Source organism: Nanorana parkeri, unplaced genomic scaffold (genome assembly GCF_000935625.1).
Source record: "Nanorana parkeri isolate BGI_ZX_2015 unplaced genomic scaffold, ASM93562v1 scaffold408, whole genome shotgun sequence".
Taxonomy (NCBI): domain Eukaryota; kingdom Metazoa; phylum Chordata; class Amphibia; order Anura; family Dicroglossidae; genus Nanorana; species Nanorana parkeri.
The window spans coordinates 1-19430 of NW_017306676.1; the positions used below are offsets into that span (position 1 = coordinate 1).

At 43.2% G+C, this 19430-nt stretch overlaps 1 protein-coding gene across 1 annotated transcript in view; it reads left to right on the top strand.

Annotated features, from left to right (window-relative positions):
* The first annotated feature begins 8536 nt into the window (after positions 1-8536).
* CAP2 (CAP, adenylate cyclase-associated protein, 2 (yeast)) overlaps positions 8537-19430 on the top strand; it is a 102934-nt gene continuing 92040 nt past the window's right edge. The window contains exon 1 of the mRNA XM_018559639.1: positions 8537-8873. The gene's annotated coding sequence lies outside the window, so the exon portion shown is untranslated. The remainder of the gene's footprint in view (positions 8874-19430) is intronic.

Here is a 19430-nt window from a genome sequence, read left to right on the forward strand (position 1 = left end):
CGCGTGTGCGTGTTGAGCTTCGTAAATCAGCCCCATTGTATCCTCAGTTGGCCACCATAATATTAAAGGAGAACTATGAGGTGAGTGAAAATCACTCATCCTCATATTTCGAGCCGACGTGTTACAATGAAACTGTCACACATCATCTCAATAGATTGGGAAGTGAGCGAACACATACCGTCGCTCGCTCACTTCAAGATCATCTCCCTGCAGAGAGCCGTGACTCCCCCTGAAGGGATTCCCCCCCTCCCCCCTCAAATCCTCCAGCGCTAACTGGAGGAACAGACGGGGAAGGGGGTGGGTACAGCTAGCTCTGCCTCTAGATAGGCAGAGCCAGCTGTCACTCACGCAGCTGGGTGGATCTCAACAGTAATGTCGGGATCCGTGCCGGCTACGGCGGTCTCAGTACACCGCAAGCTGTAGCTCACGATATACTGAGCTTTGGGTCATGGGAGGACGCTAGTATATGTCCTCCTGTGACCCTTAAGAGAACTATAGGAAAAAACACTTACCCCATAGTTCTCTTTTAACGATCACAAAGACATAGGCATTATATAAAATCAACAGTGACTGCCAGAGACAAAACTATACGTTTTACATTCTTCAAAGTATTACATAGAGATATTGTATTATCCTTATTCCACGTACCATTAGCTATTTTAATTTATTCAGTGTCCCTATAACCTTGACTTCCATAATCCGTTTAAAAGTTTATGATGGCAATAAAAAGGAAGCTTGATTTGCAGTTTCCTTATATCCTACTTCAGGAAAGCTGAAGTAAATATGTAGTCTGCTATTGCTAACATCCTATAAGTGCTATTTGTCTGCATGATGTGCTGATCAAATAGCATCAATGCTTTCTGAGTTACTAATCTGAAACAAGCGGGTTTGAACAGTAGCAGTTTTTTGTAGATTTAAGTCTCTGTTAAAGCTCAACTCTGGGCACAAAAAATCTTAGTGGAGTTTAGTAAGTTGTAGAGTGGATTGCTGTAAAGCTGCCTGCCCACTTCCATGCCCACTGTGGCTCTAGTGCTGCAGATCTCATAGAGTTCACTACTGCGGTTGCATCTTCACCCCTCTCCTCCTCCTAGCTAATCACAAAGCAAACTGCCCAAGGGTCTGTTTTGCGATTAGCAGTGGCGGAACCGTCCCAGCACCGGATCGGTACCCAGCGGCCAGCGGGCCCCCCATCTCTGCGCCGAGAGTGTCGGATCATCCGTTCATCCTACACTCCCGACGCAGAGATGGGGGGCCCGCCGGCCGCCGGATACTGATGGTTGCCATGGCGATAGAATGCTGAGCCGGATCGGGAGTCGCGCTGTGTAATCTGACACAGCGAGGCTCCCGATCCGGGTCAGCATTCTATCGCCATGGCAACCCTCCGTCAATCACAGGGGGGACAATGTGCCATAATATGCCATCGTCATATTATGGCACAGCATTGGGATATAAAAAAACTTAAATGCACCAAAGAATTTATTTTTAATTCTGCCGGCTTTGGCATTCATAAAGAACTGATCTGGGCAGCTGTAAAGTCCAATCACTTCTATATGTTACAAATGGAGTGACACCCCCCTCCTGTGGTCCATGCTCACCTGTGTCCCCTGGGAGCCTTGGATGTCAATTGGCACTGTCAGAATGGTGAGAAGAGAGGAGTCAAGAAGCATTTGTTTCTCAATATTCCCTAGCAGCCATCAACCAGTTCTGAGCACTTCCGGGTTCAGAGCTATCAGATCCCGGTCAATGCGGCCAGGAAAACAGCTGATTGAGTACATTCTGTACTCAATCCAGATGGGGTGAGTGCAGAGGAAGCATTAGGAATCATAGTTTGTCGCTGTTTCGCAGCTGGACACAATTTTCAATCTTGACATAGTTTGTATCTATTTATCAGTTTCTATTCACCGCAACTACCTTGTCTTTATTTTATGGGTGCACTGCTTTCGGAAAATAAAAAATGTTTTGGGGTTTTAATGCTTTCTCTTCCCTGCAACAGACTGATGACATCATTTTCCCAAGGTGCTCTGAGGTCTAGCTACAGTTCCTTAGCTCCATTGAAAGGACTACTTTAATTGTAAAACTTACCATTTTTAAATTAAACTACTGCTGTGTACTGCCAGGAATTTATTTATGCAGTCTTGTCCACTTTATGGCCTTGGCTGCCGCTACCTCAACTGGACTATGCCCATATAATTACAAAATTAAATTAAATTTAAAACAAAAACCCATCTTTTGACTGTAAACTCATTCAGGCAGGGCTCTCATTTCATGTTTTTGTGGACCTGTTTGTAGACATTTTATTGTTATATAGTTTCCATGTATCTTCACAATATATAACACTGCAGTAGATGTTGGAGGTATATAAATCAATAATAGAAATCTCTAGTGCTTCCTATCATGTTCATGAATTTAACACATAATTAGAGCACTTTGTTATCTTGGTCTTTTCTGTAGTTTCGCCACACCAATTAAAATCATGGCAGCAGTTCACGTAATTTGTATTATTGATCAACCTTTAAATGAGACATCAGAAAACATTACCTTGTTTAATTCGTACTATAGGAAGCAACTTAATCTCTAGGTCTTGTGAATTTTATTGACCAACAAAATCACGTCTCCCTATAGGGAATTATCCAATATAATTAACAGCCAGACCTCACTGGTTGTTAACACTTGCTATGTAAGAGGCCATTTTAAATAGACCTTTTCTTTTTTTCCTAATGTTTGTATATATGGTTCACAATTAAAATAGACTCCCTGGGTACAGGTGAGTGGCAGTGACGTGCGGTACCCGACACCAACTCGGTAACCAAGCTGTGTGTGGAGGAGTGAGGGAGGAGGAAGGAAGCAGAAAGGGAGGAACCTCCCTGTCCCTCACTTGCTCGTCACTGGTGAGGCAGCAAGATCGATGACCTCAGTGTTTTTTTCCTTTTTTTGATTGGACAGCTTGGACCAATAGCGCTTTGTCATTGGTCCAAAGCATCCACAGAGCTCACGCCTCTAACACAGAGTAAAGGCTGTGACGGCTCTTGCCTCACTTATTAGGTTACACAAGCAGAGGGGAAGCCGCTGCTATGTAACCTAACTAGTTGTCAAAACTGGATGCAGCACCGCCTGTAATTAACAGGCAGCACTCCGTCCATGACAGGTTACACAGCGGAGAGGCTTTCCCTGCTGTGTAACCTGTTACAAGCTTCTCAGAATAGAGAAAAAGCTGTCAGCTTCAGACTTAAAGCTGACAGCTGTTTCCTCCAATAATAATAGGTGAGGCTTTGCCTCACCTGTCTCCCTTACCGCACGTCCCTGGTGAGTGGTCGACTGCAGTGGACAATACAACTAGCAGTGACCTCTCAGAATCCTAAACCCCCCGGTTAACCCAGAGGAAGGCAAATAACCCTTATAAAATGTGTTAAATGTTTTACACCGGGGGAAAAAAATACTTCATATTTCACAAAAGGCAATATGATACCTCCTTGCCTCCTGGAACATGACGTAGCACACCATCTGAAGGGGAAAAAGTAAATTTCCCCCAAGATATCATGAGAATTTATGGTTTACGGATGAGATTTCCCAGAAAGGCACTGCTGATGAATCTTTCCCAGAATGCATCTGTGAGGCCAGGGCTATATCACCGGTGTATCATTTTACTAGGAAGTGAAAAAAAGTAATTGTAAGTAAAAGAAAAAATGATGTTTAAAGTAGAACTGAAGCCAAAACTTTTTTTTATGGCTAGTATAAGGGAGGGTTATAAACCCTGTCAACTTTGTTTTGCCATCAGTGTCCCATTGAGGAGATTTCCTTCCACTTCTTGTCCAGTAACAACAACAGCTCGCGGTATACTGAGACGCCACAGTATACCACGAGCTACAGCTCACGGTATACCGAGACGCCGCAGCTGAAGGCTGGATCCTCCCAGCTGCGTGAGTGACAGCTGGCTCTGCCTATCTAGAGGCAGAGCCAGCTATACCCGCCCCCTCCCCTGGCGGATCGGAGCGGGGGGAATCCAGCCCCTCCCCTGTCAAGGCAGAGAGCCGTGACAGGATCGAGAGGTGAGCGAACGCCGGTATGTGTTCGCTCACGATATATTTAATAGGCTTTACGAACGGCATATAGGAGAACACGAAAACAGCAGAAATGAAAGAAAACAGGAAATCAAAAAGCATTTTCCTATACACATCGTTTATCTGGCATACGTCCTTTCCAAAATTTCCATTTACGAAATTCGGATCCCGTACGAATTTCGTTCAAAAACTAAACTGAATCGGAGATGTGACTTTTCTGGCTAATCAGATGTGTTTTTCGGTTTAATGCATCCAAATGGGTCTGAACTAGGGAGGGTCCGCTGGTTCGATTCAAACATGAGTTTGAATCGAACATCGGCCGTTCGCCGAACGCCGAACTTTATGGGATGTTCGCCATCTGTTCGACTGCGAAACATCCCATACGGCAAAGCGCCCTCCGAAGCTCTAATTGGTTAAAGTCTTGCACCTGACCACAGGTCAGGTGCAAGACTGCCCAATCAGGGCTCAGTACTCATTTGGAGCCATGATTGGGCAAAGTCATAATGACCCTGGAAAAGCACCCTCCCAGTGCCGAGGGCATGTGGCCTGGTGTGGGAAGGGGGCGCTCGCTCGCCCCACCCCTTTCCGGCCCTGCAAGGCCTATATGCTCAGGTCAAGGGTCTGGTATGGAATTTTAGAGGGGACCCCACGTTCCCCCCCCCCCCCTTTTTACAGACCTTAAGGGCCTGGTAGTGACTTTAAGGGGGAACCCCACACACTTTCTTTTTTTACCCCCTCCTCGTGAACTGATTCGAAGACTTTTAGGGGGAACCCTGCGCTTTAAAAAAATAATAAATTGGTCCCTCCTAACATTCCTACCAGACCTAAAGGGTCTGGTATTGTTTGGGAGGGGGAACTGCACACTTTAAGAGTAAAACAAAAACAAAAAATGTCATTTTTTTTTCTTTAGAAATGTCAGTATTGCTGCAGCAGGTTCTATACATCGTACAGATTTGCCACTTCACAACAGGTTAAGGGGACCCCCTAGCCACAATATTTGAAGGAATTTTTCATTTTTATTCTTATCCTTTAAGTGATGTTAAAATCACTGCTCCTTTAACCTCCCTGGTGATCTGATTATCTCAGTATTTTTTCTCTTTTTTTCCCCTCTTTTTTACTTTTGAATTTCCCGCCGGTTCGGCCCCTCTGCGACGCGGACACGCTCAAGGGAAGGAACCCAGAAGACGGATGCCGGCATCGGCCCGAGGACACAGCAGGGCTCGTAGGGACAAGGTAAGTGGCGCACAGTGTAATCCCAAGTGTGCCTCGGGGTTACCGCTTTTGGTACTAAAAATTAACCTGGAGCTAAACTCGGGATTACTGCCAGGAAGGTTAAAAGCTTTTTTTTTTTTCATTGATTCCTGTCCCCCAGGGCAGTACCCGGACCCCCATACACCTTTTATGACCAAAAACTTGCATATAAGCCCTCTTAAAGGGGACAATCATTTTTGAAAGTTCGACCCTTATTGACTTGCATTAGGTTCGAGTTGGTATTCGAACTTTTCGGCCGTTCGGGATTTCAAATACGAACCGAACACGGGGGTGTTTGGCCCATCACTAGTCTGAACTAGAATTTCCGCTACGGCAACATGGGAGCAATATACATATAATACTAAAGCTGAGGCTCATAGACCCGAATGGCGTTCAGGATCCGAATTTCCGAATTGCATTGGGAAACTTCGGAATGCCATTCGGGTCTGGGAGCCTCAGCTTTAGTAATATATGTACGGTATATGGCTCCCAGACCCGAATGGCATTCGGGATCCCAATTTCTGAATTGCATTGGGGAGCTCCTGAATGCCTTTGGGGTCTAGGAGCCTCCGCTTTAGTAATATATGTATATGGCTCCAAGACCCGAATGCTATTTGGGTCTAAGCGATTCAGCCTTAGTATTAATATCTGCAAATGGTTTTCTGTGGTATTGGCAAAAAATATTCGTGAACTGATTCGAAACAAACGGATACAAAACCGGAATGGAATTGAATTTCAGATCCGGATCCCAAAATAACGAAATATCCGAACTGAACCAGATATTTACGCAGTTTACATGTCTACTGAACAGGGATAGGCGGGAGATCTTCCATAGGAGAGACACCAGGCTTGCACCTGAGGTCCATACCAGTACCAGGCACCTCCAGTAGTAATCCAGCTTCTCTGGTTCTCCTCCTCAATCAGTTCCTGACCCCTCCAGGGTCCACATGTGTGGCCTCCTTCAGGCCTAGTCAGCATTTCCTTCTATGAGCACCCCAGGCTAAGCCTGGGGGCAGGCTGGACTGGAACTAAGCACATGGCAATTCCTCAGAGTATTTGCACTCCCCCAGCATGCACCACTGGCCATGAAACTACCAGTGATTGGCCTGGTAAGGCACAGACATTCAAGATGCATCTCTCATTGGTCACCCCACACTGCAGCAGGGTCACGCCCCACTCAGGCAGGTACAATCAATAGAAAAACACCTGAAATTTACCACATAATAACCAAATACAAATCGGCTAAACTGAGTACAGTACCAGCACAGCTAAATTTCTAGTAGCCACTCCACAGAAGGTGGCAGGGGCTGCACTTGCATTTAATGATGAATGAATGAATACAGAGCTGCATTCGTTTGTGTCTTTTATATATGCCTTAATAGAAGTCACCAGCACTCAAAGATATGTGCTATCACTATGTCGCCCAGAAGAAGGGACACTGCGTGGCCCCGAAACGTTGGCTGTTTGACGCATGTGTCGATTTAATAAAAAGTGCTTTACTTCTTGCACATATCATCGAGTGCTGGTGACTTCTATTATGGACTGTATCTGACACGGCGTCATCCGTGTTGTCACTTCAAGTACTAACCTCTCATCCAAGGTCTGTACTCTGTATGGAGTGCAGGTGATTTCATAATTTTGATTTTACATATGCCTGAAATTCAGCTTTTTAAAAATCCTGATTTTTTTTACCTGTTATAACCTAAATGTGCATAATGCTTGAACAGAAGTTATTTATTGTTTTTAAAGGTAATGTCCACATTAATATTAAATGTACACACAATAATATACAAAAACATTTGCATTTATTGTGTCTTTAGTATTTGAACCTGTATATAATTTGCACCTGTATAACACACTGCAATCAGTGGATTACCTGATCCCCGCTACTCGGAGGTCACCGCTCTCCTCATCTTCCCTATGCTACGTCTTGTAGACTGTCCCTCAGTGTTTTCACATATAATGCAAGGCTATGGGCCCAGCACTTAAAGGGGTTCTAAACCCTCCGGTTGTTTTTGCCTATATCTACTGCTAGCATGCAGTAGATATAGGCAAGCAGTGTAAAAAAAAACCAAAAACGCTTAAAATCATTTAAAACTTACCTCGTTATCGCCGCTCGTTCCCGCGCCGAGAATCAGGAACTGCTCGTACGGCCGCAAAGGATCTTGGGGCGGGCGCATGCGCAGTTCCGATTCTCGGCCGGGAGACGAGCAGAGACGCAAGGTAAGTCTATGGACGTGTGCACCCGCCTGCAGACACCGCTGGATCGGAGAGACAGGGCAGTCAGCGCTGGATCGGAGTGACGTCACACCGCTGGAGGGACAGATGAAAACATGGGGAAAGAAGAGGAAGATTGGAAAAAGAGACATCATTTAAGGTAAGTGCTAACATTTACATGGGGGGGGAGGGAAAAATTTTTTTGCCTTTAATGTCACTTTAAGTGATGATATCAGTGGCCTCAGACTGCCAGAGTATTAGGAAGAAAGACACTCTGGGGGTGACAGTCTTTAAGCCTGTGCGAGTCGGGATCAGGTAAGTAAAAGCCCTATACACAGGTACCCTAGGCTTAAAGGAGAACTATTGGGAGAGTAAAACTGAGAACTGAACAATCACAAACTGCTGATCACTCAGTTCACGATCTTGTCCATGCAGAGAGCAGTAAGTGTCAGTCACAGTTACCTGCAGGGATTCCCCCCTCCCCTCTCTTTTCCTCCAGTGCTCATTGGAGGGACAGACAGAGGAGGCGGCCACAGCTGAATCTGGTTTTAGAGAGGCAGAGTCAGCTGTCAATCAGGCAGCGGGGCGGATCCTGACAATATTGTTGGAAATCTTCCTGGCTGCGGTGCGGTTCGGTTCTGCGCTGTCTGCATTTAGTGGGCAGCAGCCCACTATATGCTAAGTTTGGGTCACAGGAGGACATTAGTAAATGCCCTCCTGTGATCTAAAAGAGGACTAAAGCCAAAAAACGGTATGGCTTTAGTTCTCTTTTAAACAAACATTTAACCCCTTGCAGTGTGGGGGCAACACCACTTCAAGGGAAGCAAATCGTATTTGTTTATTGAATCAGGGAACTAAAAAAGGGGAATCAGAAATTATTATTATTATAATACAGGATTTATATATAGCGCCAACAGTTTGTGCAGCGCTTTACAAAATAAGGGGAGACAATACAGCTAATAGCTTGTGCAATGGAAGGCTGAGTGCAGTTCTTGCAATCATCTCTGAGCTGTCAGTGAACCATCTGCTTGGTTCTGACTGCACTGCACACACATGGTAGAGAGGCAGCAGCTTGTTCAGTAACAGTCTGCCTCTGTCCATCTCTCCATCCCTGTCCTCCTTCTCCCCACCCCTTCTCCCCTGCCTGCAGCCCCCAGAACACTTGTCTTTATTTGGAGATGCCGGAAACCACAGCCATCTCTCTCCTTTATGACTGACACACACAGGGATTGAACCGCAGCCTGTGTTTATGTGCCTCCTCCATCTCTCCTGCATCTGTGTTATTCCCTTTCCATTGGTAATACTGGCTTACAGCAGATCTGCATCAGCCCGGCCTTTAGAAAGCAGGTAATGTCAGCTGTGTGTGTGTGTGTGTGAGACTGTGGAGAGGGTCTGGTGCAATCACTAGCATCATCAGATCAAAGCATGGGAGAGAAATAATGGGGGGATTCTGAGCTTGTGGGTGCATTGGATGATCCTCATGTTCAGGGTCAATAGACGTGACAGTTTCCATTACCAGCTTTAAGGTTCAAGTCACTAAGCATGACCACTGGCTCCCTCCCACCGCCTCCCTGTTCTATTGCTGCCAAGGCCTCTTGAAATCCACATTGCAGTTTATGAGGAATTATGCAGGCACTGGGTGAAAAGGGGAATCATTCTTGGTGTGGGGACAATGATTATGTGATCTGTAATAACCTCACCTACTGATAGCGGTGCTTATACATTCTAAAAGGTTGTATTTATTTACTTTGATGTCTTCTTTGTTATGGTGTATTTGTAAATAATCAATGTCATTGTTATAACCTGTTTTAGTTCCTGCACTGTGTGCTGTTATACTGGTACTAGTATTATATTTTAGCAGTGACTGTGTAAATGACATCATTCATTATTCTTAGCCAGTACACAGTCATGTATATTAATATTATATTATATTATTATTATATAGGATTTATATATCGCCAACCGCTGGTGTAGCACTTTACAAAATAAAGATATAGTTTCATTACAGTTTAATGCAGGAGGGTTAGGAGGACCCTGCTCATGAGAGCTCACAATCTAAAAGATAATAGTATGATACCTGTAGTAGGAAGTAAATGCAGTTATTTTTTTGTCTTAATGTAATGTATGTTTTCTTTGTAGTTTGTGGGTCTCTCCTAAGCAAAAACAAAGTTAGCATATTAAATGAAGCCCATAGAGAAGAGAAGATAATTCATAGACAAAGAGGTCAAGGCCTAGGCTATCCTTAAAGGGATCTGGAAATATGGCTTACATTACACCCTTCTTATGAAATCCTCTGGTCTGCCAGGTGATACAGGGTATAGGTAAAATAAATGATGCAGATGAAAGGAAACCTGTATTCAAGAGGAACTTTACCTATATCTTTGAAATGACAACAAATACACCTTTAGAAATATTTAGTAATGGCAATCTACAAACTTATAGATAATTGCCGGCTTTTTATTCTTTGCATACCTTATTTCTCTTTTCCTCCCCATTCTTCTCATAGTGGCCATTTTTAATGAGGGCAGATTACTAGATTTCCCTTTACTTCCTGGAACTCTGGTATGTGACTAGGACATGTTACCATGCACATCATCTCTGGGGAAAAATGCCTTTCCCTGAGATCTAGTGAGATTACAGATGAGATTTCCTAGCAATGCTCTGTGATGTAACCTTCCCAGGATGCAACACTTGGGCACATTACATCACTAATGTCCAAGAGAACCAGGAAGTGGAAAAACAATAATTGTAAGGAAAAGCAAAATATGTTTGTTTAACTAATGAACTAATAAATGTAAGATAATTACATATCAGCATGCACAGCTAGTCTGCTTTAAGAGATGGCTACCATTGCTGACCTTTCCTTCTGAAAATGATTATTGTGTCTATCACGCTAGTGCTTTGGCTGCAACCTGGAACAAGTATAGAGAGAAGGAATTCTTATTGAGTTTTACCTGCTGCATATCCGTTCTGGGTCTGTGACGAGTGGCCCCGGTACTTTAAAGCTGAACTCCTGGGAAGTACAAATCCTCTCTTGCTCTCCTGCTTGTTTATGGCCAAGGTACCAGGAAAAAGGACTTTTACTTACCTGCATGCTACCTCCACACTATGCAATCAGGTCCCTTAGTCTCTTCTCTAAGGTGCTCTGGCGGTTGCAGGCACTCTGAAGTAGTCAAATACAGTGCAGGCCAATAGCAATGCTTTGTATGTGAGGATGCCGAGGGACTGCCTACAACCTGGAGCATCAGGGAGAAAAGGAAAGTGCCAGCTGCTGGGGGAGCAAGATATAGGATATGTAAATGTCCTTTTTACTGGTAACCTAGGTGTAGGGTTGCCACCCATCCCGTTTTCACCCAGACAGTCCAGTTTTGGAGTCTTGTGTCTGTCGGCACTTTACATTTTCTGACAGATGCGGCTGCCAAGGTCCTCAGGAAGTGCGATCTTGGGCAGCGGCATCTGCCTTAACCACTTGAAGGCCATAGTGTTTCACCCCCTTCCTGGCCAGGCCATTTTTCAGTATTCAGCGCTGCGGTACTTTGACTGATGTTTATTCTGTCATGCAACGCTTTACTGAAACGATTTTCATACCATTTTTTGGGGACAGATAGAGCTTTCTTTTGGTGGCTTTTATTCACCACTGGGGTTTTTATACTTCCTCTGAGCCGCGGGCAGCCTGTGCCTTTTTACAGGTACCCACAGCTCAGAGCAAGATCTGGGTTTCAGGCAGATGCGGCACTTCCTGAGATGCAGCACTTCCTGAGGACCTCGCCAGTCGCATGGGTGATTGCTCCTTCTCCTCCTCCGGCTCCAACACCGTGCTGCCCGCCTATGAACCCCTGGTGAGACACTATAGCCCTCCTGAGAGTCGCACAGTCCACCTGATAGTCGCACAGCCCACCTTAATGTTGAACAGCCTACCTAAGAGTGGCATAGGCCACCTGCGAGTTTCACATCACGCCTGAGTGTCGCAGAGCCCACTTTGTTTGGTCATATGACAAAAGACTTCAATAAATGAAGCTTTTGCTATCTTAAAAGGACTGGTGTGCTGGTGACATTTCTACAATTTTACTTACAGCCCTCTTGAGTGTCGCACAGCCCACCTGAGTGTCGCACAGCCCACCTGAGTGTCGCACAGCCCATTAGAGAGTCGCACAGCCCGCCTGAGTGTCGCACAGCCCACCTGAGAGTCGCCCAGCCCACCTAAGAGCCTGCACAGGCCACCTGGGAACATCAGGGCACCAACCCAGAATAACACAGAGTATGTACTGTAGCTTCATATTATTTTGTATTGCTGTATAATGTATTGCTGAGATTTGTAGTCTTCTAAAGCTTGTCTCCTTACTCACTTCCCTCCCTGCCTCCCCTCGCTCTCTCCTCCATATTCTCAACAACAACAAAAATTGCTGCCTGTGGCGCTAGAGTGTTGGGGTTTCCCTTGAAGAAAAGGTGGCAACCCTAGCTAGGTGCCTTGTAATCCTTGCAGTGTGATGGGAGCTCCACTGCAAGGGTGGTTTCTTTCTTTTCCCTGAGTTTTAAATCACACTGGCAAATCGGCTATAGTTACTTACACGATAAACATACTTGTTTATGATTGATAAACTGGGTCTTTAAGTATTGTAATATTTTATATACTCTGTTATTCTTTTATCATGTCTCACAGTGCATAATTTTAGTGTCTTTCTTATGGACTTCATAAATGACACAGAAGACACAATTTTAATGAAAATTGCAAATATATACAACGAGAAGACGTCACTTCTGCCCACACTTACCATTAAGCCCATTCATGATCTGTTCATGATTACTATCCTAATGAGATTTGTGTGTTGTCTGGTTCAAGCATATTGTAGCTACCTATTTATAACTAAAATTGGCCAGGCCAACCTATAATGAGAACAAAACAAGCATCTTCAATCTTTGTTTTGACCAGCTTACTTTAGAATAATAAGGGGGCATGTGTGTGGAGGTTTTGTCAACATACCAGCCAATCAGATTCCATGTTTCATTTTCCTACTACAGGTCACAAAATGAAAATGAAACCTGGCTGGTATTTTTCTGAGCAGGAACCCTACCATTCCCTCTCTGTTAGTGTCTGTAATCAGACATTGTAAATTTAAAAAAATGCAGAGAATGACATTTATTTATTGATAAATCCCTTCATGGAATACATTTGTGAGGGACACCATACCCATATGTTTTAAGATATGAATGATGTTGTTGTTTTCCAAAAATGCTGGTTCTGAATAGTTTATTTATGATTTAGAACAATCTGTGCTGCTCCGTTGACTTCAGTTTCAATACCACTGGCAGAACTGAAGGGGAATGGGGTACAAGGCCTTCTGAGGGGGTATCAAGAACGAGAGAACTAAAAGTCTCTGCCTCAGTGGCAAATGGGACCTGTAGTTTCTCCATTCACAGATCCTGTCAAAGGATCTGTTAATGGATAATGGGGCTGTGTGGGTGGAGCCATGTAGTGCTGCTCCGAATTAAAAAAAAAAAGAGCAGCAGCCTGCAGGGAGAAAAGAACCCCGTAATTCAGGTAAATTTTGGTGCAGGAGGGGTGGGGGTGTTGTGATGTGACTATGTTTCATGTTACACCTTGAATATGGATGTAGCATGAAACATGGTCACAAAAGTAAAGTTAGCCTTTAACTAAGTACTGTGCTGGCAGATCTCATTATCAGTTGTTAACCTTAGGGGTGTGCGAGCTGCGCGGCCGCACAGGGCGCCGTGGCAACAAAGGTGCCAAGCGGCTGACACAGCTCGTCCTCGGGGTGGCTTCTCTCCTCCTCGCCGCTGGCCATCCGATATGACAGCGCTTCCTCGTCCGCCCCCCCCATAATATATTTTTTAAAAATAATACAAAATGTAAAAAATTATTTCAAAAAAGTGAAAACTGCCCCCTCTCACCCCCACCCACATATTATTAGACATGTGCCAAGACTAAAAATTCATTTCAGATGAAATGAACAAAAACTAAAAACGTTTCATTTGTTTCATCAAACAAAACACATTTATATGCTATTTTGGATTCAGCCATTGGCATGTTCTGAAGGCAGGGCGTATGACGTCATATAACACCGCACGTGTTGGGCGCCGCCATCTTGGTGTATATCTAGATGGTGGGGCCAATATCGGCGTGTGACGTCACGTGACGCCACGCATGCATGGCGTCATGTAACATCATGCTCCCCGCCTCAAAGATGGTGGCACACATTCACAGAACACGCCGGTGGCCAACATGGCTGCCACACATTCTCAAACAATTTATTATGTGCCCCAATACATTTTTCGGATATTCGGATATATTAGTAATTCATTCATTTTACATGCAGTCTGGGTTTTGTGTTCTGTTTTCTATTTTTACTTTTCTAGATGCACTTACTTGAAAAAGGAGTTGGCATGACATCCTAAAACTTTATTTTTATAGACTCTATTGTAGTTTGACATTTATTGTTTACCTTCTGTTGTTTTATTTGATAAGAATACTTCTATTGTGCTGACAAGTTTAATACTTTTGAATAAAAGTTTTATTTTTATCATACTTTTTAATATGTTTCTTTGCGGCTTAACAAAATAGGAGTCTTTAAATGGTGCTGATATTGGGGGAAATGGGTGTGGTTACTGGGGGTGTGGCCACTAAAGGGTGTGACCACTGAAGGGTGTGGTCACTGAGTGGGGCTGTAAAGCTTTCTCGCACAGGGCGCCTAAAGGCCTAAGGCCGGCCCTGAGCACTGGCTGCCAGGGAAATGAGGGATAGGGTAAATAATCTTAACTGTTGCCCTATACTAAAACAAGTATTTAACCCTCGTAGTGTGGGAGAGTCCCACTGCAAGGGAGGATTTTTCTTTTTTTGTTGGATTTATTTTATTTCTTGCATTTCCATTAATGTAAGGCTGTTGAGGTATTAAAAAAAGTGGTTAGCACTTCTGCCTTGCAGCACTGGGGATCCCCAGTTAAGCACTTCCGTGGCAGCAATACGTACATATACGGCGGCCCGCAAAACTGGTTCAACCAAGAACATGGCTGCTGCAGTGTGTCATTTTAAACAGCCAGCGATGGCTGTTCAGGAACAAGCTATCCGCTGTCTATATAGCCGTCATGTCGTTTGTACTGATTGGTAGCATGTGCTACCCCTTCTCCCTCCGCCACCTCTGCTGGCTTCCCCAGGCTCCGCTGTCGGGACCGGCACGGCGAATGTCCCTATAGGGCCTCTGCTTTCAAAAGATTTATCTTAACCACTTGCCGTCCATGATCTCCCTTTGATCTCCTCTCTGGTCCCCGAATGCAGGAAGTGATGTATATTACATCACTTCTGCATTCCTCTGTCACTCTCCGGCAACAGATGCCGGTGAGAAGCTGGTGAAGCAGATCTCTGCTTCATCAGCTTCTCTGGGGGTCCCTAGGTGACATTAGGGGTCTTGGAGACCCCTGATGTCTCCATAAAGAGGACCTTTTATCGAATTTGCTATCACATAGAGGGTTTCTTAGCCCCCTATGTGATAGCAATAAAGTTAAGTATAAAAAAAAAAAAATTAAAGCATAAAAAAAATGAAGAAGCTTAAAAAAAATTTAAAATAACACAAAAAATATTTTAAAGTCCCCCGGCCCCCCACATACACACGCAAACATGCGTCTGATGCGCCTATGTGCGAAAACAACAATTGTGCCCATTACGCCGCACATGTTACATATCGCCGCGAACGTCGGAGTGTGAGCAATAATTTTAGGGCCATTAATTACTGATAACACTAAACTGATGAGCAGTAAAGTGTCGCCTATGGCCAATTTTAGGTGTGATAGTTTTCTGCGATTTCGTGGGCGCGCGCAAATTTTAAGGCTTGACATGTTTGGTGTCTATTTACCCAACATGACCCCGTCTTTTATATTTTACTAAAAAATTGGGCTGATAATAAATGTTTCATAACATTTCATAGGGAAACAGGTTTTTTTTCAAAATTTAGGGTACTTTTTCTGTTATATAGTAAAAAATAAAAACCCCAGTGGTGATTAAATACCACCAAAAGAAAGCTCTATCTGTTCCCCAAAAATGGTATACAATTCGTTTCAGTACAGCGTTGCATGACGGAATAAATATCAATCAAAGTACAGCAGCGCTGAACACTGAAAAATGGCCTGGATGGGAAGGGGGTTTAACACCCTGGTCTTCAAGTGGTTAATTGTGTAAAGGGCAGCAGGAACTCCAAGGCCTTGATTGCAGCAACCTTTTGAATTTAAAGTGATGGAAATGCTTTATTAGGTGCTCATTCGTATCCACTCAGCCCCAACTCTGGGGATTGTTTAGTGAATATGAGGGATGTGCAAAGGGTACTCTCTTTTGATAGCTGTATCAATGTGCTCTTAGTATTAGTAAAGTCTAACAAATAGTGCTGTATATACATTGGCAGCTGCTCATACAGATATTTTAATACCTATAGATAACTTACATGTCCATTATGCTGTAGTCATTTAATGAACCTTAGAACTACTACTAGAGCATAAACAAGACTCAATGAGTGCAGTCTATTCATACTTAACAAGTGGCTATTACATCATTAGCATGATAGTGTGATTGGGGCCTCACAGTTTCCTTCACACTTTGGAGAACTTTGAATGAAATTCTGAGGCAGCATTTTAGTGTTAATGAAACTGACTAGGCGGTGGTGGCCCCGCTCCTGATTTCACACATATTTTATACTGTAGTCATTCAGGAGCATTTCTTTGCTAAAGTTGAACAGAGACACTCTTTTCATCAGTGGATTCAAAGCAATGGGAAAATAAATAAGTGAAAAGTTTAGAAGAGCATGATGAAATGGATATTAGTAGTCAATCTGTGACCCTGTGCCCTATACTCTTTATTTTTATAGCAATTCAGGCTGTATTGATGAAATTATATTTGAAATGTCAGAACATCCAGTAATTCATTCGGGGTTATTATACTTGGAGATGAATTGTCAGTAGCAGATCTTGTCACCCTAAAGAAAAGTACTGTGTGGTCGGTTTCTATAAATGTAGAAAGTCAAAACTGACTGTCATATTATAATATTGTGACGCTGTTAGAGTATATTTCAAATAGCATTAAAAATGGAACGGTTAAAAAGGAAATGCTTATTTCCAGATGTCTATATAATGGGAAAGTCCTGATCCTCAGACCCTCAGAGAAGGGGGTTGTTTTTTTTTTTTTTAAACACAGGTAGGGTTGGCCAGTTTTAGGTGGGTCACTATCATGGGAAATAAGTTGTTCTGTTAAAGCAGAAGTAAAGTGAGCTGAAAACAAAAAATCCCCCCTGGAGCTTTTAGTCATGCACAACATGTTAGCACATTATAGCAGACTTACCTGCCAAAGCGATCCTCTTCAGCGCTGCATATATGCTTCCATCTTAATCCCAGTCTTCTTCCAGGTTTTGAATCTTCGGCCACTTGATTGGCCCGGTCCCAGTTATGTAACTCCCGTGCAAGCACATTGGAGTTACTTCATCTAGGCATACCGAGCCTGTACACTGAGCTGCGCATGCTCAAATTTTCTCGTTGAGCCTCACAGGGCAAACAAAAATAAATGCTTGATTTCCCTATCCATGATAATCAATGTGGATGGAGGAGTTTCCCCTGCCAGTTAGGCTCAACAAGTTATAACCCCATCATCTTTGTTTTTGCCATCTGTGTCCCATTGTGGAGATTTTACTTCATGTCCCATAGCCACAATAGGAACTAGGGGAAATCCTTGGTGTTCAACATGGTCACATAACTAGTATATGCTTAGGAAGATTTCCCCTCTATTCCTATCCTGATAACAACCCAACATTTGGGATTTTCTTTCACTTTCAGTAATAATGGTCACCAGTACAAATAGAGAGGGTGAAGTGTTTGCAAAAGTTATGCTTTAAAGTTGTAGCGACTTTACAAAAATATGTGGTTAGTTGCACATAGTATAAAGTAATTATCCTCCATTCGGTTCTTAAATTTACAATGTGTCCCACCATAACCACTATATTTTGCTCTAAAGAAAAGTCAGCTGCTTGTAGATCGCTGATGAGCATTTCTATCATGTGGTTAGATTGTCCTCATTGCTTGTCTCCAAGTGAGGAGTATTGTTTATCTGAGCAATGCTGGTTTGTAACATAAGAAGGAAATTGAGACGGAGGTTAGAGTAGAGATATACAGGTATCTTTGGAGGCTAGTGATGTTACAAAACATTTTATATAACCTAGGCAAAACACATCAAGTAATTGTCTTTGGATATTGTATTCCTGCTGCATTAAAAGGCATATGTAAACCCTATGCAGAACAGATGCTGTAGAGCAATACGGCTTATAGGAGCCAAAACAATGACATTCAGGAGATAGATTATTTTTGTGGTGTGTGATAATCTATAAACCCAGTGCTAAGAACAGTGTGTGTAAGCTAACAGCCACAAGTGTGATTTACTATATAACAGTTCCCAAATGGTAGTGACAGACTCAGCACAACAATGTAGGCAGCAAACCTTTAGATGCATTTTTCTGCAACCCAGGTGCCCAGATCCCAGGCTGCTGTAACTGGAAAGATTTGACATGGTTCTGACCCTTCCCACTCCTGCATCATGCAGGTTCCTATTAGTCCATCACTATGATGGGCTGCCTTCTGGCCAGTGGGTGGATGTGGGTAATTCAAGAGTCTGGATTACCATACAAAAGCAACATATTCACCCATATGAAATCACTTATAAATATGGATGTATTTTAACGGGCAACTCAGAAATTCCAGCAAGTGTTCCTTGTTTCATATGTTCAGCTTTCAGCTTTGAATATACTGGAGAAGGAGTAGAACCTCTGTCTGGTTTAATGTTATCTGAGTTCCCATTGGGGAGATTCCTATAATGTGTTTTCCCTATGTCCCAATGATGTCAGCAGAACAGCAAGAGGGGGTAACTCTCTCTAACAATGGCACAACAGCAGTAAATAGAGCTGGGGAAGGTTAAAACCTCTGTTAACGTCTTTTACCTGTCTTTATCCTTTTTCCCTCCATTCCTGCCTTGGTGACAGAGTTGCCCCAGAGCAGCAAGTGAGAGGATAATCTTTCATAGTGGTCACAAGCAGCAATAAAAACCTGACAGAGATTCCAACCCTTCTTCACACCATCAAAAAAAAAGTGCAGACTCAGAAGATGCCTGTGTACCTTAATTTACAGTATGTATGGGGACAATTCTATCCTTACTGCACGGTGTAGATGAATGAGAGAGATGGTGCTCATGTCTTAATGAATAATTCAAATCAAGAAGTTTCATACAAGATTCAGTGATGTGTACACAGATCACATCTCTAAAGTAAAATGAGGACTAGGGTGACCATCTTCTGTTTCCTCTAAAACTGCTACAGAGGAATGGTATGTAAAACCTGCATAGCTTACAGAGAGCCCTCCAGCTCTACAATGGAAGTCTGTTAATTGCTGAAATGCTTCCTGGATGAGGTGTTTCATTCTTGTTTTAGGCATTTATGATAATAATATGCAAACTTGCTAGTTGTAGGGTGAGAATACACATTAGTTTATTTTGGACATACTAACAGGAGCAAAAACATCACATTTTGCAGATGGCTGCATGCTATATACAGCCATGTGTTAAAAGGAATTACACCCCATGGAAATTGTTGACTTTTTGAACATATCTGAACAGGTAAACATTAGATCTTCATTCAAATAGTGCCTACAGGGAAAAAAAGGTAATATACTTCATTAAAAACACAAGGAAATTTTGCCTTTTCAATCATTTATTTAAGAAAAATTTCAATAGATATAATGGTGAACAGTGGAAAAAGTAAGTATACCCTAAGACTCAGAAGCTGGTATTGCCCCCTTTAGCAGCAATCACTTCTAGTTGGAGTTTTGCCTAGCTGAGCTCGAGACTCTTCCATCGACCTGAAATATCTC